The sequence below is a fragment of the Anomaloglossus baeobatrachus genome, chromosome 7 (genome assembly GCF_048569485.1).
Source record: "Anomaloglossus baeobatrachus isolate aAnoBae1 chromosome 7, aAnoBae1.hap1, whole genome shotgun sequence".
In the NCBI taxonomy this organism is placed as follows: Eukaryota; Metazoa; Chordata; class Amphibia; order Anura; family Aromobatidae; genus Anomaloglossus; species Anomaloglossus baeobatrachus.
The window spans coordinates 198,308,134-198,331,686 of NC_134359.1; the positions used below are offsets into that span (position 1 = coordinate 198,308,134).

Sequence of the window (23,553 nt, forward strand, 5' to 3'; positions counted from 1 at the left end):
CTCATTTCTGATATGGTTTGAGCTAGTCTAACTCTTGACATTATCCAGTGTAGGAGATGTGATAAGGTCCATTTTGCCAGAGGCCGATACACAATCTTTAGCTCAATTGCACAGACTAGTCAAAATCCTCATCAGATCATATCACCTGATTTGAGGTTTGTGATGTAGACGAGGTGGCCGAGTGGTTAAGGCGATGGACTGCTAATCCATTGTGCTCTGCGTGCATGGGTTCGAATCCCATCCTCGTCGGTTTAATCTCCTTCTTCCGTGTTGAAAAGCTTAGTTTCCATTTAGAACCCAGGTGGTAGATATTTGACCTTCTCAAATCTCTGAGATAGTGCAATGAAGGATTCATAAATCTGTGCTGTCTAAGTGCATATAAAAGAGAAGACGTCATCCGATGTAGGATTGCATCAGGCATGCCAAATAAAAACGGTGGGTTTTATTTTGCCAGATTGAGCATTGGTTTATGACTGGTAAGGATTGCCTTAGTCCAACTCCAGACACCAGACAATGAAGGAGAAGAGATAAGGCCCACTCCGTTAGAGGCCAACTTAAAATCTTCAGTGAAAAAGCAAAGACTCATCAAAATGCTCTTCAGATCTTATGGTCTGGTTTCTACGTTTTTGGGCAGAGAAGTTGGCTGTGAAGTTCAGGTGATGCATTAACAATACAGTCTATGGATTGAGCTGTTTATGCATGGTTTTGACTTCCATCTTTGTTCTTGTTGTTTTCTTGCCCTTTCACTGTTCAAGAAGACTGCTATCAAACTTTTCTAGCAGGGAGAGATGCGCATGGAAGCATTTCAATCTGGCAAAAGAAAACCACTGTTTTTATTTGGCATGCTTGGTGCCATCCTACATCGCATGACATCTTCTTCCTTCTGAGCACTTAGACAGCACATATTTATAATTCCTTCATTCAACTGTCTCAGAGATGTGAGAAAGACAAATTTGACATTAGTCTCTCACTATGAAAGGTGCCCTTTAAAAATCGAAACTTCTATATCGGGACTATGAAAAGAAGGCACTGCTGAGATTCGAACTCAGGATCTCCTGTTTACTAGACAGGCACTTTAACCAACTAAGCCACAGCACCTCTTTTCCTACTAACCGATAGTAAAGCAGCTTCTGGTAGAGTGGCCTTATTTGATCTTCAGTGTCATCTGATGTCTAGAGACAAACTAATGCAAATGCTATCTGGGATAAACCAATTTTCAGGGCTTCAATACAGACACGACATTCAATCTTTAGTAAAAATACTGTTATTAAAAACCCTGAGCATTAGCTCATTTCTGATATGGTTTGAGCTAGTCTAACTCTTGACATTATCCAGTGTAGGAGATGTGATAAGGTCCATTTTGCCAGAGGCCGATACACAATCTTTAGCTCAATTGCACAGACTAGTCAAAATCCTCATCAGATCATATCACCTGATTTGAGTTTTGTGATGTAGACGAGGTGGCCGAGTGGTTAAGGCGATGGACTGCTAATCCATTGTGCTCTGCGTGCATGGGTTCGAATCCCATCCTCGTCGGTTTAATCTCCTTCTTCCGTGTTGAAAAGCTTAGTTTCCATTTAGAACCCAGGTGGTAGATATTTGACCTTCTCAAATCTCTGAGATAGTGCAATGAAGGATTCATAAATCTGTGCTGTCTAAGTGCATATAAAAGAGAAGACGTCATCCGATGTAGGATTGCATCAGGCATGCCAAATAAAAACGGTGGGTTTTTTTTTGCCAGATTGAGCATTGGTTTATGACTGGTAAGGATTGCCTTAGTCCAACTCCAGACACCAGACAATGAAGGAGAAGAGATAAGGCCCACTCCGTTAGAGGCCAACTTAAAATCTTCAGTGAAAAAGCAAAGACTCATCAAAATGCTCTTCAGATCTTATGGTCTGGTTTCTACGTTTTTGGGCAGAGAAGTTGGCTGTGAAGTTCAGGTGATGCATTAACAATACAGTCTATGGATTGAGCTGTTTATGCATGGTTTTGACTTCCATCTTTGTTCTTGTTGTTTTCTTGCCCTTTCACTGTTCAAGAAGACTGCTATCAAACTTTTCTAGCAGGGAGAGATGCGCATGGAAGCATTTCAATCTGGCAAAAGAAAACCACTGTTTTTATTTGGCATGCTTGGTGCCATCCTACATCGCATGACATCTTCTTCCTTCTGAGCACTTAGACAGCACATATTTATAATTCCTTCATTCAACTGTCTCAGAGATGTGAGAAAGACAAATTTGACATTAGTCTCTCACTATGAAAGGTGCCCTTTAAAAATCGAAACTTCTATATCGGGACTATGAAAAGAAGGCACTGCTGAGATTCGAACTCAGGATCTCCTGTTTACTAGACAGGCACTTTAACCAACTAAGCCACAGCACCTCTTTTCCTACTGACCGATAGTAAAGCAGCTTCTGGTAGAGTGGCCTTATTTGATCTTCAGTGTCATCTGATGTCTAGAGACAAACTAATGCAAATGCTATCTGGGATAAACCAATTTTCAGGGCTTCAATACAGACACGACATTCAATCTTTAGTAAAAATACTGTTATTAAAAACCCTGAGCATTAGCTCATTTCTGATATGGTTTGAGCTAGTCTAACTCTTGACATTATCCAGTGTAGGAGATGTGATAAGGTCCATTTTGCCAGAGGCCGATACACAATCTTTAGCTCAATTGCACAGACTAGTCAAAATCCTCATCAGATCATATCACCTGATTTCAGGTTTGTCATGTAGACGAGGTGGCCGAGTGGTTAAGGCGATGGATTGCTAATCCATTGTGCTCTGCATGCATGGGTTCGAATCCCATCCTCGTCGGTTTAATCTCCTTCTTCCGTGTTGAAAAGCTTAGTTTCCATTTAGAACCCAGGTGGTAGATATTTGACCTTCTCAAATCTCTGAGATAGTGCAATGAAGGATTCATAAATCTGTGCTGTCTAAGTGCATATAAAAGAGAAGACGTCATCCGATGTAGGATTGCATCAGGCATGCCAAATAAAAACGGTGGGTTTTATTTTGCCAGATTGAGCATTGGTTTATGACTGGTAAGGATTGCCTTAGTCCAACTCCAGACACCAGACAATGAAGGAGAAGAGATAAGGCCCACTCCGTTAGAGGCCAAGTTAAAATCTTCAGTGAAAAAGCAAAGACTCATCAAAATGCTCTTCAGATCTTATGGTCTGGTTTCTACGTTTTTGGGCAGAGAAGTTGGCTGTGAAGTTCAGGTGATGCATTAACAATACAGTCTATGGATTGAGCTGTTTATGCATGGTTTTGACTTCCATCTTTGTTCTTGTTGTTTTCTTGCCCTTTCACTGTTCAAGAAGACTGCTATCAAACTTTTCTAGCAGGGAGAGATGCGCATGGAAGCATTTCAATCTGGCAAAAGAAAACCACTGTTTTTATTTGGCATGCTTGGTGCCATCCTACATCGCATGACATCTTCTTCCTTCTGAGCACTTAGACAGCACATATTTATAATTCCTTCATTCAACTATCTCAGAGATGTGAGAAAGACAAATTTGACATTAGTCTCTCACTATGAAAGGTGCCCTTTAAAAATCGAAACTTCTATATCGGGACTATGAAAAGAAGGCACTGCTGAGATTCGAACTCAGGATCTCCTGTTTACTAGACAGGCACTTTAACCAACTAAGCCACAGCACCTCTTTTCCTACTGACCGATAGTAAAGCAGCTTCTGGTAGAGTGGCCTTATTTGATCTTCTTCAGTGTCATCTGATGTCTAGAGACAAACTAATGCAAATGCTATCTGGGATAAACCAATTTTCAGGGCTTCAATACAGACACGACATTCAATCTTTAGTAAAAATACTGTTATTAAAAACCCTGAGCATTAGCTCATTTCTGATATGGTTTGAGCTAGTCTAACTCTTGACATTATCCAGTGTAGGAGATGTGATAAGGTCCATTTTGCCAGAGGCCGATACACAATCTTTAGCTCAATTGCACAGACTAGTCAAAATCCTCATCAGATCATATCACCTGATTTGAGGTTTGTGATGTAGACGAGGTGGCCGAGTGGTTAAGGCGATGGACTGCTAATCCATTGTGCTCTGCGTGCATGGGTTCGAATCCCATCCTCGTCGGTTTTATCTCCTTCTTCCGTGTTGAAAAGCTTAGTTTCCATTTAGAACCCAGGTGGTAGATATTTGACCTTCTCAAATCTCTGAGATAGTGCAATGAAGGATTCATAAATCTGTGCTGTCTAAGTGCATATAAAAGAGAAGACGTCATCCGATGTAGGATTGCATCAGGCATGCCAAATAAAAACGGTGGGTTTTAGTTTGCCAGATTGAGCATTGGTTTATGACTGGTAAGGATTGCCTTAGTCCAACTCCAGACACCAGACAATGAAGGAGAAGAGATAAGTGGGCCTTATCTCTTCTCCTTCATTGTCTGGTGTCTGGAGTTGGACTAATGCAAACCTTACCAGCCATAAACCAATGCTCAATCTGGCAAAATAAAACCCACCGTTTTCATTTGGCATGCCTTATGCCATCCTACATCGGATGACGTCTTCTCTTTTTTATGCACTTAGACAGCACAGATTTATGATTCCTTCATTGCACTATCTCAGAGATTTGAGAAGGTCAAATATCCACCGCCTGGGTTGAAAATGGAACTAAGCCTTTCAACACGGAAGAAGGAGATTAAACCGACGAGGATGCATGCAGAGCAGAGCACAATGGATTAGCAGCCCATCGCCTTAACCACTCGGCCACCTCGTCTACATGAGAAACCTGAAATCAGGTGATATGATCTGATGAGGATATTGACTAGTCTGTGCAATTGAGCTAAAGATTGTGTATCGGCCTCTGGCAAAATGGAGCTTATCACATCTCCTACACTGGATAATGAAAAGAGTTAGACTAGCTCAAACCATATCAGAAATGAGCTAATGCTCAGGGTTTTAATAACAGTATTTTTACTGAAGATTGAATGTCGTGTCTGTATTGAAGCCCTGAAAATTGGTTTATCCCAGATAGCATTTGCATTAGTTTGTCTCTAGACATCAGATGACACTGAAGAAGATCAGAAAAGGCCACTCTACCAGAAGCTGCTTTACTATCGGTCAGTAGGAAAAGAGGTGCTGTGGCTTAGTTGGTTAAAGCGCCTGTCTAGTAAACAGGAGATCCTGAGTTCGAATCTCAGCAGTGCCTTCTTTTCATAGTCTCGGTATAGAAGTTTCGATTTTTAAAGGGCACCTTTCATAGTGAGAGACTAATGTCAAATTTGTCTTTCTCACATCTCTGAGATAGTTGAATGAAGGAATTATAAATATGTGCTGTCTAAGTGCTCAGAAGGAAGAAGATGTCATGCGATGTAGGATGGCACCAAGCATGCCAAATAAGAACAGTGGTTTTCTTTTGCCAGATTGAAATGCTTCCATGCGCTTCTCTCCCTGCTAGAAAAGTTTGATAGCAGTCTTCTTGAACAGTGAAAGGGCAAGAAAACAACAAGAACAAAGATGGAAGTCAAAACCATGCATAAACAGCTCAATCCATAGACTGTATTGTTAATGCATCACCTGAACTTCACAGCCAACTTCTCTGCCCAAAAACGTAGAAACCAGACCATAAGATCTGAAGAGCATTTTGATGAGTCTTTGCTTTTTCACTGAAGGTTTTAAGTTGGCCTCTAACGGAGTGGGCCTTATCTCTTCTCCTTCATTGTCTGGTGTCTGGAGTTGGACTAATGCAAACCTTACCAGCCATAAACCAATGCTCAATCTGGCAAAATAAAACCCACCGTTTTCATTTGGCATGCCTTATGCCATCCTACATCGGATGACGTCTTCTCTTTTTTATGCACTTAGACAGCACAGATTTATGATTCCTTCATTGCACTATCTCAGAGATTTGAGAAGGTCAAATATCCACCGCCTGGGTTGAAAATGGAACTAAGCCTTTCAACACGGAAGAAGGAGATTAAACCGACGAGGATGCATGCAGAGCAGAGCACAATGGATTAGCAGTCCATCGCCTTAACCACCCGGCCACCTCGTCTACATGAGAAACCTGAAATCAGGTGATATGATCTGATGAGGATATTGACTAGTCTGTGCAATTGAGCTAAAGATTGTGTATCGGCCTCTGGCAAAATGGAGCTTATCACATCTCCTACACTGGATAATGAAAAGAGTTAGACTAGCTCAAACCATATCAGAAATGAGCTAATGCTCAGGGTTTTAATAACAGTATTTTTACTGAAGATTGAATGTCGTGTCTGTATTGAAGCCCTGAAAATTGGTTTATCCCAGATAGCATTTGCATTAGTTTGTCTCTAGACATCAGATGACACTGAAGAAGATCAGAAAAGGCCACTCTACCAGAAGCTGCTTTACTATCGGTCAGTAGGAAAAGAGGTGCTGTGGCTTAGTTGGTTAAAGCGCCTGTCTAGTAAACAGGAGATCCTGAGTTCGAATCCCAGCAGTGCCTTCTTTTCATAGTCTCCGTATAGAAGTTTCGATTTTTAAAGGGCACCTTTCATAGTGAGAGACTAATGTCAAATTTGTCTTTCTCACATCTCTGAGATAGTTGAATGAAGGAATTATAAATATGTGCTGTCTAAGTGCTCAGAAGGAAGAAGATGTCATGCGATGTAGGATGGCACCAAGCATGCCAAATAAAAACAGTGGTTTTCTTTTGCCAGATTGAAATGCTTCCATGCGCTTCTCTCCCTGCTAGAAAAGTTTGATAGCAGTCTTCTTGAACAGTGAAAGGGCAAGAAAACAACAAGAACAAAGATGGAAGTCAAAACCATGCATAAACAGCTCAATCCATAGACTGTATTGTTAATGCATCACCTGAACTTCACAGCCAACTTCTCTGCCCAAAAACGTAGAAACCAGACCATAAGATCTGAAGAGCATTTTGATGAGTCTTTGCTTTTTCACTGAAGGTTTTAAGTTGGCCTCTAACGGAGTGGGCCTTATCTCTTCTCCTTCATTGTCTGGTGTCTGGAGTTGGACTAATGCAAACCTTACCAGCCATAAACCAATGCTCAATCTGGCAAAATAAAACCCACCGTTTTCATTTGGCATGCCTTATGCCATCCTACATCGGATGACGTCTTCTCTTTTTTATGCACTTAGACAGCACAGATTTATGATTCCTTCATTGCACTATCTCAGAGATTTGAGAAGGTCAAATATCCACCGCCTGGGTTGAAAATGGAACTAAGCCTTTCAACACGGAAGAAGGAGATTAAACCGACGAGGATGCATGCAGAGCAGAGCACAATGGATTAGCAGTCCATCGCCTTAACCACCCGGCCACCTCGTCTACATGAGAAACCTGAAATCAGGTGATATGATCTGATGAGGATATTGACTAGTCTGTGCAATTGAGCTAAAGATTGTGTATCGGCCTCTGGCAAAATGGAGCTTATCACATCTCCTACACTGGATAATGAAAAGAGTTAGACTAGCTCAAACCATATCAGAAATGAGCTAATGCTCAGGGTTTTAATAACAGTATTTTTACTGAAGATTGAATGTCGTGTCTGTATTGAAGCCCTGAAAATTGGTTTATCCCAGATAGCATTTGCATTAGTTTGTCTCTAGACATCTGATGACACTGAAGAAGATCAGAAAAGGCCACTCTACCAGAAGCTGCTTTACTATCGGTCAGTAGGAAAAGAGGTGCTGTGGCTTAGTTGGTTAAAGCGCCTGTCTAGTAAACAGGAGATCCTGAGTTCGAATCTCAGCAGTGCCTTCTTTTCATAGTCTCCGTATAGAAGTTTCGATTTTTAAAGGGCACCTTTCATAGTGAGAGACTAATGTCAAATTTGTCTTTCTCACATCTCTGAGATAGTTGAATGAAGGAATTATAAATATGTGCTGTCTAAGTGCTCAGAAGGAAGAAGATGTCATGCGATGTAGGATGGCACCAAGCATGCCAAATAAAAACAGTGGTTTTCTTTTGCCAGATTGAAATGCTTCCATGCGCATCTCTCCCTGCTAGAAAAGTATGATAGCAGTCTTCTTGAACAGTGAAAGGGCAAGAAAACAACAAGAACAAAGATGGAAGTCAAAACCATGCATAAACAGCTCAATCCATAGACTGTATTGTTAATGCATCACCTGAACTTCACAGCCAACTTCTCTGCCCAAAAACGTAGAAACCAGACCATAAGATCTGAAGAGCATTTTGATGAGTCTTTGCTTTTTCACTGAAGGTTTTAAGTTGGCCTCTAACGGAGTGGGCCTTATCTCTTCTCCTTCATTGTCTGGTGTCTGGAGTTGGACTAATGCAAACCTTACCAGCCATAAACCAATGCTCAATCTGGCAAAATAAAACCCACCGTTTTCATTTGGCATGCCTTATGCCATCCTACATCGGATGACGTCTTCTCTTTTTTATGCACTTAGACAGCACAGATTTATGATTCCTTCATTGCACTATCTCAGAGATTTGAGAAGGTCAAATATCCACCGCCTGGGTTGAAAATGGAACTAAGCCTTTCAACACGGAAGAAGGAGATTAAACCGACGAGGATGCATGCAGAGCAGAGCACAATGGATTAGCAGTCCATCGCCTTAACCACTCGGCCACCTCGTCTACATGAGAAACCTGAAATCAGGTGATATGATCTGATGAGGATATTGACTAGTCTGTGCAATTGAGCTAAAGATTGTGTATCGGCCTCTGGCAAAATGGAGCTTATCACATCTCCTACACTGGATAATGAAAAGAGTTAGACTAGCTCAAACCATATCAGAAATGAGCTAATGCTCAGGGTTTTAATAACAGTATTTTTACTGAAGATTGAATGTCGTGTCTGTATTGAAGCCCTGAAAATTGGTTTATCCCAGATAGCATTTGCATTAGTTTGTCTCTAGACATCAGATGACACTGAAGAAGATCAGAAAAGGCCACTCTACCAGAAGCTGCTTTACTATCGGTCAGTAGGAAAAGAGGTGCTGTGGCTTAGTTGGTTAAAGCGCCTGTCTAGTAAACAGGAGATCCTGAGTTCGAATCTCAGCAGTGCCTTCTTTTCATAGTCTCCGTATAGAAGTTTCGATTTTTAAAGGGCACCTTTCATAGTGAGAGACTAATGTCAAATTTGTCTTTCTCACATCTCTGAGATAGTTGAATGAAGGAATTATAAATATGTGCTGTCTAAGTGCTCAGAAGGAAGAAGATGTCATGCGATGTAGGATGGCACCAAGCATGCCAAATAAAAACAGTGGTTTTCTTTTGCCAGATTGAAATGCTTCCATGCGCATCTCTCCCTGCTAGAAAAGTATGATAGCAGTCTTCTTGAACAGTGAAAGGGCAAGAAAACAACAAGAACAAAGATGGAAGTCAAAACCATGCATAAACAGCTCAATCCATAGACTGTATTGTTAATGCATCACCTGAACTTCACAGCCAACTTCTCTGCCCAAAAACGTAGAAACCAGACCATAAGATCTGAAGAGCATTTTGATGAGTCTTTGCTTTTTCACTGAAGGTTTTAAGTTGGCCTCTAACGGAGTGGGCCTTATCTCTTCTCCTTCATTGTCTGGTGTCTGGAGTTGGACTAATGCAAACCTTACCAGCCATAAACCAATGCTCAATCTGGCAAAATAAAACCCACCGTTTTCATTTGGCATGCCTTATGCCATCCTACATCGGATGACGTCTTCTCTTTTTTATGCACTTAGACAGCACAGATTTATGATTCCTTCATTGCACTATCTCAGAGATTTGAGAAGGTCAAATATCCACCGCCTGGGTTGAAAATGGAACTAAGCCTTTCAACACGGAACAAGTAGATTAAACCGACGAGGATGGGATTCGAACCCATGCATGCAGAGCACAATGGATTAGCAGTCCATCGCCTTAACCACTCGGCCACCTCGTCTACATGAGAGTCCTGAAATCAGGTGATATGATCTGATGAGGATATTGACTAGTCTGTGCAATTGAGCTAAAGATTGTGTATCGGCCTCTGGCAAAATGGAGCTTATCACATCTCCTACACTGGATAATGAAAAGAGTTAGACTAGCTCAAACCATATCAGAAATGAGCTAATGCTCAGGGTTTTAATAACAGTATTTTTACTGAAGATTGAATGTCGTGTCTGTATTGAAGCCCTGAAAATTGGTTTATCCCAGATAGCATTTGCATTAGTTTGTCTCTAGACATCAGATGACACTGAAGAAGATCAGAAAAGGCCACTCTACCAGAAGCTGCTTTACTATCGGTCAGTAGGAAAAGAGGTGCTGTGGCTTAGTTGGTTAAAGCGCTTGTCTAGTAAACAGGAGATCCTGAGTTCGAATCTCAGCAGTGCCTTCTTTTCATAGTCTCGGTATAGAAGTTTTGATTTTTAAAGGGCACCTTTCATAGTGAGAGACTAATGTCAAATTTGTCTTTCTCACATCTCTGAGATAGTTGAATGAAGGAATTATAAATATGTGCTGTCTAAGTGCTCAGAAGGAAGAAGATGTCATGCGATGTAGGATGGCACCAAGCATGCCAAATAAAAACAGTGGTTTTCTTTTGCCAGATTGAAATGCTTCCATGCGCATCTCTCCCTGCTAGAAAAGTATGATAGCAGTCTTCTTGAACAGTGAAAGGGCAAGAAAACAACAAGAACAAAGATGGAAGTCAAAACCATGCATAAACAGCTCAATCCATAGACTGTATTGTTAATGCATCACCTGAACTTCACAGCCAACTTCTCTGCCCAAAAAGGTAGAAACCAGACCATAAGATCTGAAGAGCATTTTGATGAGTCTTTGCTTTTTCACTGAAGGTTTTAAGTTGGCCTCTAACGGAGTGGGCCTTATCTCTTCTCCTTCATTGTCTGGTGTCTGGAGTTGGACTAATGCAAACCTTACCAGCCATAAACCAATGCTCAATCTGGCAAAATAAAACCCACCGTTTTCATTTGGCATGCCTTATGCCATCCTACATCGGATGACGTCTTCTCTTTTTTATGCACTTAGACAGCACAGATTTATGATTCCTTCATTGCACTATCTCAGAGATTTGAGAAGGTCAAATATCCACCGCCTGGGTTGAAAATGAAACTAAGCCTTTCAACACGGAACAAGTAGATTAAACCGACGAGGATGGGATTCGAACCCATGCATGCAGAGCACAATGGATTAGCAGTCCATCGCCTTAACCACTCGGCCACCTCGTCTACATGAGAGTCCTGAAATCAGGTGATATGATCTGATGAGGATATTGACTAGTCTGTGCAATTGAGCTAAAGATTGTGTATCGGCCTCTGGCAAAATGGAGCTTATCACATCTCCTACACTGGATAATGAAAAGAGTTAGACTAGCTCAAACCATATCAGAAATGAGCTAATGCTCAGGGTTTTAATAACAGTATTTTTACTGAAGATTGAATGTCGTGTCTGTATTGAAGCCCTGAAAATTGGTTTATCCCAGATAGCATTTGCATTAGTTTGTCTCTAGACATCAGATGACACTGAAGAAGATCAGAAAAGGCCACTCTACCAGAAGCTGCTTTACTATCGGTCAGTAGGAAAAGAGGTGCTGTGGCTTAGTTGGTTAAAGCGCTTGTCTAGTAAACAGGAGATCCTGAGTTCGAATCTCAGCAGTGCCTTCTTTTCATAGTCTCGGTATAGAAGTTTCGATTTTTAAAGGGCACCTTTCATAGTGAGAGACTAATGTCAAATTTGTCTTTCTCACATCTCTGAGATAGTTGAATGAAGGAATTATAAATATGTGCTGTCTAAGTGCTCAGAAGGAAGAAGATGTCATGCGATGTAGGATGGCACCAAGCATGCCAAATAAAAACAGTGGTTTTCTTTTGCCAGATTGAAATGCTTCCATGCGCATCTCTCCCTGCTAGAAAAGTATGATAGCAGTCTTCTTGAACAGTGAAAGGGCAAGAAAACAACAAGAACAAAGATGGAAGTCAAAACCATGCATAAACAGCTCAATCCATAGACTGTATTGTTAATGCATCACCTGAACTTCACAGCCAACTTCTCTGCCCAAAAACGTAGAAACCAGACCATAAGATCTGAAGAGCATTTTGATGAGTCTTTGCTTTTTCACTGAAGGTTTTAAGTTGGCCTCTAACGGAGTGGGCCTTATCTCTTCTCCTTCATTGTCTGGTGTCTGGAGTTGGACTAATGCAAACCTTACCAGCCATAAACCAATGCTCAATCTGGCAAAATAAAACCCACCGTTTTCATTTGGCATGCCTTATGCCATCCTACATCGGATGACGTCTTCTCTTTTTTATGCACTTAGACAGCACAGATTTATGATTCCTTCATTGCACTATCTCAGAGATTTGAGAAGGTCAAATATCCACCGCCTGGGTTGAAAATGGAACTAAGCCTTTCAACACGGAAGAAGGAGATTAAACCGACGAGGATGCATGCAGAGCAGAGCACAATGGATTAGCAGTCCATCGCCTTAACCACTCGGCCACCTCGTCTACATGAGAAACCTGAAATCAGGTGATATGATCTGATGAGGATATTGACTAGTCTGTGCAATTGAGCTAAAGATTGTGTATCGGCCTCTGGCAAAATGGAGCTTATCACATCTCCTACACTGGATAATGAAAAGAGTTAGACTAGCTCAAACCATATCAGAAATGAGCTAATGCTCAGGGTTTTAATAACAGTATTTTTACTGAAGATTGAATGTCGTGTCTGTATTGAAGCCCTGAAAATTGGTTTATCCCAGATAGCATTTGCATTAGTTTGTCTCTAGACATCAGATGACACTGAAGAAGATCAGAAAAGGCCACTCTACCAGAAGCTGCTTTACTATCGGTCAGTAGGAAAAGAGGTGCTGTGGCTTAGTTGGTTAAAGCGCCTGTCTAGTAAACAGGAGATCCTGAGTTCGAATCTCAGCAGTGCCTTCTTTTCATAGTCTCGGTATAGAAGTTTCGATTTTTAAAGGGCACCTTTCATAGTGAGAGACTAATGTCAAATTTGTCTTTCTCACATCTCTGAGATAGTTGAATGAAGGAATTATAAATATGTGCTGTCTAAGTGCTCAGAAGGAAGAAGATGTCATGCGATGTAGGATGGCACCAAGCATGCCAAATAAAAACAGTGGTTTTCTTTTGCCAGATTGAAATGCTTCCATGCGCATCTCTCCCTGCTAGAAAAGTATGATAGCAGTCTTCTTGAACAGTGAAAGGGCAAGAAAACAACAAGAACAAAGATGGAAGTCAAAACCATGCATAAACAGCTCAATCCATAGACTGTATTGTTAATGCATCACCTGAACTTCACAGCCAACTTCTCTGCCCAAAAACGTAGAAACCAGACCATAAGATCTGAAGAGCATTTTGATGAGTCTTTGCTTTTTCACTGAAGGTTTTAAGTTGGCCTCTAACGGAGTGGGCCTTATCTCTTCTCCTTCATTGTCTGGTGTCTGGAGTTGGACTAATGCAAACCTTACCAGCCATAAACCAATGCTCAATCTGGCAAAATAAAACCCACCGTTTTCATTTGGCATGCCTTATGCCATCCTACATCGGATGACGTCTTCTCTTTTTTATGCACTTAGACAGCACAGATTTATGATTCCTTCATTGCACTATCTCAGAGATTTGAGAAGGTCAAATATCCACCGCCTGGGTTGAAAATGGAACTAAGCCTTTCAACACGGAAGAAGGAGATTAAACCGACGAGGATGCATGCAGAGCAGAGCACAATGGATTAGCAGTCCATCGCCTTAACCACTCGGCCACCTCGTCTACATGAGAAACCTGAAATCAGGTGATATGATCTGATGAGGATATTGACTAGTCTGTGCAATTGAGCTAAAGATTGTGTATCGGCCTCTGGCAAAATGGAGCTTATCACATCTCCTACACTGGATAATGAAAAGAGTTAGACTAGCTCAAACCATATCAGAAATGAGCTAATGCTCAGGGTTTTAATAACAGTATTTTTACTGAAGATTGAATGTCGTGTCTGTATTGAAGCCCTGAAAATTGGTTTATCCCAGATAGCATTTGCATTAGTTTGTCTCTAGACATCAGATGACACTGAAGAAGATCAGAAAAGGCCACTCTACCAGAAGCTGCTTTACTATCGGTCAGTAGGAAAAGAGGTGCTGTGGCTTAGTTGGTTAAAGCGCCTGTCTAGTAAACAGGAGATCCTGAGTTCGAATCTCAGCAGTGCCTTCTTTTCATAGTCTCCGTATAGAAGTTTCGATTTTTAAAGGGCACCTTTCATAGTGAGAGACTAATGTCAAATTTGTCTTTCTCACATCTCTGAGATAGTTGAATGAAGGAATTATAAATATGTGCTGTCTAAGTGCTCAGAAGGAAGAAGATGTCATGCGATGTAGGATGGCACCAAGCATGCCAAATAAAAACAGTGGTTTTCTTTTGCCAGATTGAAATGCTTCCATGCGCATCTCTCCCTGCTAGAAAAGTATGATAGCAGTCTTCTTGAACAGTGAAAGGGCAAGAAAACAACAAGAACAAAGATGGAAGTCAAAACCATGCATAAACAGCTCAATCCATAGACTGTATTGTTAATGCATCACCTGAACTTCACAGCCAACTTCTCTGCCCAAAAACGTAGAAACCAGACCATAAGATCTGAAGAGCATTTTGATGAGTCTTTGCTTTTTCACTGAAGGTTTTAAGTTGGCCTCTAACGGAGTGGGCCTTATCTCTTCTCCTTCATTGTCTGGTGTCTGGAGTTGGACTAATGCAAACCTTACCAGCCATAAACCAATGCTCAATCTGGCAAAATAAAACCCACCGTTTTCATTTGGCATGCCTTATGCCATCCTACATCGGATGACGTCTTCTCTTTTTTATGCACTTAGACAGCACAGATTTATGATTCCTTCATTGCACTATCTCAGAGATTTGAGAAGGTCAAATATCCACCGCCTGGGTTGAAAATGAAACTAAGCCTTTCAACACGGAACAAGTAGATTAAACCGACGAGGATGGGATTCGAACCCATGCATGCAGAGCACAATGGATTAGCAGTCCATCGCCTTAACCACTCGGCCACCTCGTCTACATGAGAGTCCTGAAATCAGGTGATATGATCTGATGAGGATATTGACTAGTCTGTGCAATTGAGCTAAAGATTGTGTATCGGCCTCTGGCAAAATGGAGCTTATCACATCTCCTACACTGGATAATGAAAAGAGTTAGACTAGCTCAAACCATATCAGAAATGAGCTAATGCTCAGGGTTTTAATAACAGTATTTTTACTGAAGATTGAATGTCGTGTCTGTATTGAAGCCCTGAAAATTGGTTTATCCCAGATAGCATTTGCATTAGTTTGTCTCTAGACATCAGATGACACTGAAGAAGATCAGAAAAGGCCACTCTACCAGAAGCTGCTTTACTATCGGTCAGTAGGAAAAGAGGTGCTGTGGCTTAGTTGGTTAAAGCGCTTGTCTAGTAAACAGGAGATCCTGAGTTCGAATCTCAGCACTGCCTTCTTTTCATAGTCTCGGTATAGAAGTTTCGATTTTTAAAGGGCACCTTTCATAGTGAGAGACTAATGTCAAATTTGTCTTTCTCACATCTCTGAGATAGTTGAATGAAGGAATTATAAATATGTGCTGTCTAAGTGCTCAGAAGGAAGAAGATGTCATGCGATGTAGGATGGCACCAAGCATGCCAAATAAAAACAGTGGTTTTCTTTTGCCAGATTGAAATGCTTCCATGCGCATCTCTCCCTGCTAGAAAAGTATGATAGCAGTCTTCTTGAACAGTGAAAGGGCAAGAAAACAACAAGAACAAAGATGGAAGTCAAAACCATGCATAAACAGCTCAATCCATAGACTGTATTGTTAATGCATCACCTGAACTTCACAGCCAACTTCTCTGCCCAAAAAGGTAGAAACCAGACCATAAGATCTGAAGAGCATTTTGATGAGTCTTTGCTTTTTCACTGAAGGTTTTAAGTTGGCCTCTAACGGAGTGGGCCTTATCTCTTCTCCTTCATTGTCTGGTGTCTGGAGTTGGACTAATGCAAACCTTACCAGCCATAAACCAATGCTCAATCTGGCAAAATAAAACCCACCGTTTTCATTTGGCATGCCTTATGCCATCCTACATCGGATGACGTCTTCTCTTTTTTATGCACTTAGACAGCACAGATTTATGATTCCTTCATTGCACTATCTCAGAGATTTGAGAAGGTCAAATATCCACCGCCTGGGTTGAAAATGAAACTAAGCCTTTCAACACGGAACAAGTAGATTAAACCAACGAGGATGGGATTCGAACCCATGCATGCAGAGCACAATGGATTAGCAGTCCATCGCCTTAACCACTCGGCCACCTCGTCTACATGAGAGTCCTGAAATCAGGTGATATGATCTGATGAGGATATTGACTAGTCTGTGCAATTGAGCTAAAGATTGTGTATCGGCCTCTGGCAAAATGGAGCTTATCACATCTCCTACACTGGATAATGAAAAGAGTTAGACTAGCTCAAACCATATCAGAAATGAGCTAATGCTCAGGGTTTTAATAACAGTATTTTTACTGAAGATTGAATGTCGTGTCTGTATTGAAGCCCTGAAAATTGGTTTATCCCAGATAGCATTTGCATTAGTTTGTCTCTAGACATCAGATGACACTGAAGAAGATCAGAAAAGGCCACTCTACCAGAAGCTGCTTTACTATCGGTCAGTAGGAAAAGAGGTGCTGTGGCTTAGTTGGTTAAAGCGCTTGTCTAGTAAACAGGAGATCCTGAGTTCGAATCTCAGCAGTGCCTTCTTTTCATAGTCTCGGTATAGAAGTTTCGATTTTTAAAGGGCACCTTTCATAGTGAGAGACTAATGTCAAATTTGTCTTTCTCACATCTCTGAGATAGTTGAATGAAGGAATTATAAATATGTGCTGTCTAAGTGCTCAGAAGGAAGAAGATGTCATGCGATGTAGGATGGCACCAAGCATGCCAAATAAAAACAGTGGTTTTCTTTTGCCAGATTGAAATGCTTCCATGCGCATCTCTCCCTGCTAGAAAAGTATGATAGCAGTCTTCTTGAACAGTGAAAGGGCAAGAAAACAACAAGAACAAAGATGGAAGTCAAAACCATGCATAAACAGCTCAATCCATAGACTGTATTGTTAATGCATCACCTGAACTTCACAGCCAACTTCTCTGCCCAAAAAGGTAGAAACCAGACCATAAGATCTGAAGAGCATTTTGATGAGTCTTTGCTTTTTCACTGAAGGTTTTAAGTTGGCCTCTAACGGAGTGGGCCTTATCTCTTCTCCTTCATTGTCTGGTGTCTGGAGTTGGACTAATGCAAACCTTACCAGCCATAAACCAATGCTCAATCTGGCAAAATAAAACCCACCGTTTTCATTTGGCATGCCTTATGCCATCCTACATCGGATGACGTCTTCTCTTTTTTATGCACTTAGACAGCACAGATTTATGATTCCTTCATTGCACTATCTCAGAGATTTGAGAAGGTCAAATATCCACCGCCTGGGTTGAAAATGAAACTAAGCCTTTCAACACGGAACAAGTAGATTAAACCGACGAGGATGGGATTCGAACCCATGCATGCAGAGCACAATGGATTAGCAGTCCATCGCCTTAACCACTCGGCCACCTCGTCTACATGAGAGTCCTGAAATCAGGTGATATGATCTGATGAGGATATTGACTAGTCTGTGCAATTGAGCTAAAGATTGTGTATCGGCCTCTGGCAAAATGGAGCTTATCACATCTCCTACACTGGATAATGAAAAGAGTTAGACTAGCTCAAACCATATCAGAAATGAGCTAATGCTCAGGGTTTTAATAACAGTATTTTTACTGAAGATTGAATGTCGTGTCTGTATTGAAGCCCTGAAAATTGGTTTATCCCAGATAGCATTTGCATTAGTTTGTCTCTAGACATCAGATGACACTGAAGAAGATCAGAAAAGGCCACTCTACCAGAAGCTGCTTTACTATCGGTCAGTAGGAAAAGAGGTGCTGTGGCTTAGTTGGTTAAAGCGCTTGTCTAGTAAACAGGAGATCCTGAGTTCGAATCTCAGCAGTGCCTTCTTTTCACAGTCTCGGTATAGAAGTTTCGATTTTTAAAGGGCACCTTTCATAGTGAGAGACTAATGTCAAATTTGTCTTTCTCACATCTCTGAGATAGTTGAATGAAGGAATTATAAATATGTGCTGTCTAAGTGCTCAGAAGGAAGAAGATGTCATGCGATGTAGGATGGCACCAAGCATGCCAAATAAAAACAGTGGTTTTCTTTTGCCAGATTGAAATGCTTCCATGCGCATCTCTCCCTGCTAGAAAAGTATGATAGCAGTCTTCTTGAACAGTGAAAGGGCAAGAAAACAACAAGAACAAAGATGGAAGTCAAAACCATGCATAAACAGCTCAATCCATAGACTGTATTGTTAATGCATCACCTGAACTTCACAGCCAACTTCTCTGCCCAAAAAGGTAGAAACCAGACCATAAGATCTGAAGAGCATTTTGATGAGTCTTTGCTTTTTCACTGAAGGTTTTAAGTTGGCCTCTAACGGAGTGGGCCTTATCTCTTCTCCTTCATTGTCTGGTGTCTGGAGTTGGACTAATGCAAACCTTACCAGCCATAAACCAATGCTCAATCTGGCAAAGGAAAACCCACCGTTTTCATTTGGCATGCCTGATGCCATCCTACATCGGATGACGTCTTCTCTTTTTTATGCACTTAGACAGCACAGATTTATGATTCCTTCATTGCACTATCTCAGAGATTTGAGAAGGTCAAATATCCACCGCCTGGGTTGAAAATGGAACTAAGCCTTTCAACACGGAAGAAGGAGATTAAACCGACGAGGATGGGATTCGAACCCATGCATGCAGAGCACAATGGATTAGCAGTCCATCGCCTTAACCACTCGGCCACCTCGTCTACATGAGAAACCTGAAATCAGGTGTTCTGATCTGATGAGGATTTTGACTAGTCTGTGCAATTGAGCTAAAGATTGTGTATCGGCCTCTGGCAAAATGGACCTTATCACATCTCCTACACTGGATAATGTCAAGAGTTAGACTAGCTCAAACCATATCAGAAATGAGCTAATGCTCAGGGTTTTAATAACAGTATTTTTACTAAAGATTGAATGTCGTGTCTGTATTGAAGCCCTGAAAATTGGTTTATCCCAGATAGCATTTGCATTAGTTTGTCTCTAGACATCAGATGACACTGAAGAAGATCAGAAAAGGCCACTCTACCAGAAGCTGCTTTACTATCGGTCAGTAGGAAAAGAGGTGCTGTGGCTTAGTTGGTTAAAGCGCCTGTCTAGTAAACAGGAGATCCTGAGTTCGAATCTCAGCAGTGCCTTCTTTTCATAGTCTCGGTATAGAAGTTTCGATTTTTAAAGGGCACCTTTCATAGTGAGAGACTAATGTCAAATTTGTCTTTCTCACATCTCTGAGATAGTTGAATGAAGGAATTATAAATATGTGCTGTCTAAGTGCTCAGAAGGAAGAAGATGTCATGCGATGTAGGATGGCATCAAGCATGCCAAATAAAAACAGTGGTTTTCTTTTGCCAGATTGAAATGCTTCCATCTCTCCCTGCTAGAAAAGTGTGATAGCTGTCTTCTTGAACAGTGAAAGGGTAAGAAAACAACAAGAACAAAGATGGAAGTCAAAACCATGCATAAACAGCTCAATCCATAGAATGTATTGATAATGCATCACCTGAACTTCACAGCCAACTTCTCTGCCCAAAAACGTAGAAACCAGACCATAAGATCTGAAGAGCATTTTGATGAGTCTTTGCTTTTTCACTGAAGGTTTTAAGTTGGCCTCTAACGGAGTGGGCCTTATCTCTTCTCCTTCATTGTCTGGTGTCTGGAGTTGGACTAATGCAAACCTTACCAGCCATAAACCAATGCTCAATCTGGCAAAGGAAAACCCACCGTTTTCATTTGGCATGCCTGATGCCATCCTACATCGGATGACGTCTTCTCTTTTTTATGCACTTAGACAGCACAGATTTATGATTCCTTCATTGCACTATCTCAGAGATTTGAGAAGGTCAAATATCCACCGCCTGGGTTGAAAATGGAACTAAGCCTTTCAACACGGAAGAAGGAGATTAAACCGACGAGGATGGGATTCGAACCCATGCATGCAGAGCACAATGGATTAGCAGTCCATCGCCTTAACCACTCGGCCACCTCGTCTACATGAGAAACCTGAAATCAGGTGTTCTGATCTGATGAGGATTTTGACTAGTCTGTGCAATTGAGCTAAAGATTGTGTATCGGCCTCTGGCAAAATGGACCTTATCACATCTCCTACACTGGATAATGTCAAGAGTTAGACTAGCTCAAACCATATCAGAAATGAGCTAATGCTCAGGGTTTTAATAACAGTATTTTTACTAAAGATTGAATGTCGTGTCTGTATTGAAGCCCTGAAAGAAGGGAATTTTGTTACTTACCGTAAATTCCTTTTCTTCTAGCTCTTATTGGGAGACCCAGACGATTGGGGTATAGCTACTGCCCTCCGGAGGCCACACAAAGCACTACACTAAAAAGTGCAAGGCCCCTCCCCTTCTGGCTATACCCCCCCGTGGTATCACGGGTTCTCCAGTTTTAGTGCCAAAACAAGAAGGAGGAAGCCAATAACTGGTTTAAACAAATTAACTCCGAATAACGTCGGAGAACTGAAAAACCGTTCAACATGAACAACATGTGTACCCGCAAACAACAAAAAAATCCCGAAGGACAACAGGGCGGGTGCTGGGTCTCCCAATAAGAGCTAGAAGAAAAGGAATTTACGGTAAGTAACAAAATTCCCTTCTTCTTCAGCGCTCTATTGGGAGACCCAGACGATTGGGACGTCCAAAAGCTGTCCCTGGGTGGGTAAAGAGATACCTCATGTTAGAGCTGCAAAACAGCCCTCCCCTACGGGGGTGTCACTGCCGCCTGCAGGACTCTTCTACCTAAGCTGGCATCCGCCGAAGCATAGGTATGCACCTGATAATGCTTGGTGAAAGTGTGCAGACTCGACCAGGTAGCTGCCTGGCACACTTGTTGAGCCGAAGCCTGGTGTCGTAATGCCCAGGACGCACCCACGGCTCTGGTTGAGTGGGCTTTTAGCCCTGAAGGAACCGGAAGCCCCGCAGAACGGTAGGCCTCTAGAATTGGTTCTTTGATCCATCGAGCCAGGGTGGCTTTAGAAGCCTGCAACCCCTTGCGCGGACCAGCGACAAGGACAAAAAGTGCATCGGAACGGCGCATGGGCGCCGTGCGGGAAATGTAGATTCTGAGTGCTCTCACCAGATCTAGCAAACGTAAGTCCTTTTCATACCGGTGAACCGGATGAGGACAAAAGGAAGGCAAGGATATATCCTGATTAAGATGAAACGAGGATACGACCTTAGGGAGAAACTCCGGAATGGGGCGCAGCACTACCTTGTCCTGGTGGAACACCAGGAAGGGAGCCTTGGATGACAGAGCTGCCAGCTCCGACACTCGCCGAAGCGATGTGATCGCAACAAGAAACGCCACTTTCTGTGACAGGCGAGAAAAGGAAACTTCCTTCAGAGGCTCGAAAGGCGGCTTCTGGAGAGCAACTAGTACCCTGTTCAGATCCCATGGATCTAACGGCCGCCTGTACGGGGGCACAATATGACAGACCCCCTGCAGGAACGTGCGCACCTTAGGAAGACGTGCTAGACGCTTCTGAAAAAACACGGATAGTGCCGAGACTTGCCCTTTAAGGGAGCTGAGCGACAAGCCCTTTTCCAACCCCGATTGCAGGAAGGAAAGAAAGGTGGGCAATGCAAATGGCCAAGGGGATACTCTCTGTGCAGAGCACCAGGATAAGAAAATCTTCCACGTTCTGTGGTAGATCTTAGCCGACGTAGACTTCCTAGCTTGTCTCATTGTGGCTACGACTCCTTGAGATAATCCTGCGGACGCTAGGATCCAGGACTCAATGGCCACACAGTCAGGTTCAGGGCCGCAGAATTCTGATGGAAAAACGGCCCTTGGGACAGTAAGTCTGGTCGGTCTGGCAGTGACCACGGTCGACCGACCGTGAGATGCCACAGATCCGGATACCACGATCTCCTCGGCCAGTCTGGGGCGACGAGTATGACGCGGCTGCAATCGGATCTGATCTTGCGTAACACTCTGGGCAAGAGTGCCAGAGGTGGGAAGACGTATGGGAGCCGGAACTGCGACCAATCTTGAACTAATGCGTCTGCCGCCAGAGCTCTTTGATCGCGCGACCTCGCCATGAATGCCGGGACCTTGTTGTTGTGCCGGGACGCCATTAGGTCGACGTCCGGCACTCCCCATCGGCGACAGATTTCCTGAAACACGTCCGGGTGAAGGGACCACTCCCCTGCGTCCATGCCCTGGCGACTGAGGAAGTCTGCTTCCCAATTTTCTACGCCTGGGATGTGAACCGCGGATATGGTGGATGCTGTGTCCTCCACCCACATTAGAATGCGCCGGACTTCTTGGAACGCTTGCCGACTGCGCGTCCCTCCTTGGTGGTTGATGTATGCCACCGCTGTGGAGTTGTCCGACTGGATTCGGATCTGCTTTCCTTCCAGCCACTGTTGGAAGGCCAGTAGGGCAAGATACACTGCCCTGATTTCCAGAACATTGATCTGAAGGGTGGACTCCTGCGGAGTCCACGTCCCCTGGGCCCTGTGGTGGAGAAACACTGCTCCCCACCCTGACAGACTCGCATCTGTCGTGACCACTGCCCAGGCTGGGGGCAGGAAGGATCTTCCCTGAGACAATGAGGTGGGAAGGAGCCACCATTGTAGAGAGTCCTTGGCCGTCTGGGAAAGAGAGACTTTCCTGTCCAGGGACGTTGACTTCCCGTCCCATTGGCGGAGAATGTCCCATTGAAGTGGGCGCAGATGAAACTGCGCAAAGGGAACTGCTTCCATGGCTGCCACCATCTTCCCGAGGAAGTGCATGAGGCGCCGTAAGGGGTGCGACTGGCCTTGAAGGAGGGATTGCACCCCTGTCGGTAGGGACCGCTGCTTGTTCAGCGGAAGCTTCACTCTCGCTGCTCGAGTATGAAACTCCATGCCAAGATACGTTAGCGACTGTGACGGTGACAGATTCGACTTTGGAAAGTTGATGATCCATCCGAACGTCTGTAGAGTCTCCAGCGTAGCATGTAGACTGAGTTGGCATGCCTCTTGAGAGGGTGCCTTGACAAGTAGATCGTCTAGGTAAGGGATCACCGAGTGTCCCTGAGAGTGCAAGACTGCTACCACCGCCGCCATGACCTTGGTGAAGACCCGGGGGGCTGTCGCCAGACCGAATGGCAGAGCTACGAACTGAAGATGGTCGTTTCCTATCACAAAACGTAGAAAACGTTGATGTTCTGTAGCAATTGGCACGTGGAGATAAGCATCTTTGATGTCTATTGAGGCAAGGAAGTCTCCTTGAGACATTGAGGCAACGACAGAGCGGAGGGTTTCCATCCGGAACCGTCTGGCGTGCACATGTTTGTTGAGCAGCTTTAGATCCAGAACAGGACGGAACGAGCCGTCCTTTTTTGGAACCACAAAGAGATTGGAGTAAAACCCTCGCCCTTGTTCCTG

The 23,553-nt window shown here is 42.9% G+C and overlaps 12 non-coding genes across 12 annotated transcripts; 6 read left to right on the forward strand and 6 right to left on the reverse strand.

Moving 5' to 3' along the window:
- Nucleotides 1-5,113: 5,113 nt before the first annotated feature.
- Nucleotides 5,114-5,187, forward strand: TRNAT-AGU (transfer RNA threonine (anticodon AGU)). Its single transcript has one exon. It is a non-coding gene; the product is annotated as a tRNA-Thr (tRNA).
- Nucleotides 5,188-7,669: 2,482 nt separating this feature from the next.
- TRNAT-AGU (transfer RNA threonine (anticodon AGU)) lies at nucleotides 7,670-7,743 on the forward strand. Its single transcript has one exon. It is a non-coding gene; the product is annotated as a tRNA-Thr (tRNA).
- A 1,204-nt stretch (nucleotides 7,744-8,947) lies between these two features.
- TRNAT-AGU (transfer RNA threonine (anticodon AGU)) lies at nucleotides 8,948-9,021 on the forward strand. Its single transcript has one exon. It is a non-coding gene; the product is annotated as a tRNA-Thr (tRNA).
- Nucleotides 9,022-9,795: 774 nt separating this feature from the next.
- TRNAS-GCU (transfer RNA serine (anticodon GCU)) lies at nucleotides 9,796-9,877 on the reverse strand. Its single transcript has one exon. It is a non-coding gene; the product is annotated as a tRNA-Ser (tRNA).
- A 1,206-nt stretch (nucleotides 9,878-11,083) lies between these two features.
- On the reverse strand, nucleotides 11,084-11,165 carry TRNAS-GCU (transfer RNA serine (anticodon GCU)). The gene has a single exon. It is a non-coding gene; the product is annotated as a tRNA-Ser (tRNA).
- A 1,636-nt stretch (nucleotides 11,166-12,801) lies between these two features.
- TRNAT-AGU (transfer RNA threonine (anticodon AGU)) lies at nucleotides 12,802-12,875 on the forward strand. The gene has a single exon. It is a non-coding gene; the product is annotated as a tRNA-Thr (tRNA).
- Nucleotides 12,876-14,079: 1,204 nt separating this feature from the next.
- Nucleotides 14,080-14,153, forward strand: TRNAT-AGU (transfer RNA threonine (anticodon AGU)). Its single transcript has one exon. It is a non-coding gene; the product is annotated as a tRNA-Thr (tRNA).
- A 774-nt stretch (nucleotides 14,154-14,927) lies between these two features.
- TRNAS-GCU (transfer RNA serine (anticodon GCU)) lies at nucleotides 14,928-15,009 on the reverse strand. The gene has a single exon. It is a non-coding gene; the product is annotated as a tRNA-Ser (tRNA).
- Nucleotides 15,010-17,503: 2,494 nt separating this feature from the next.
- On the reverse strand, nucleotides 17,504-17,585 carry TRNAS-GCU (transfer RNA serine (anticodon GCU)). The gene has a single exon. It is a non-coding gene; the product is annotated as a tRNA-Ser (tRNA).
- Nucleotides 17,586-18,791: 1,206 nt separating this feature from the next.
- Nucleotides 18,792-18,873, reverse strand: TRNAS-GCU (transfer RNA serine (anticodon GCU)). Its single transcript has one exon. It is a non-coding gene; the product is annotated as a tRNA-Ser (tRNA).
- A 358-nt stretch (nucleotides 18,874-19,231) lies between these two features.
- Nucleotides 19,232-19,305, forward strand: TRNAT-AGU (transfer RNA threonine (anticodon AGU)). The gene has a single exon. It is a non-coding gene; the product is annotated as a tRNA-Thr (tRNA).
- Nucleotides 19,306-20,073: 768 nt separating this feature from the next.
- TRNAS-GCU (transfer RNA serine (anticodon GCU)) lies at nucleotides 20,074-20,155 on the reverse strand. Its single transcript has one exon. It is a non-coding gene; the product is annotated as a tRNA-Ser (tRNA).
- Between the last annotated feature and the right edge of the window lie 3,398 nt (nucleotides 20,156-23,553).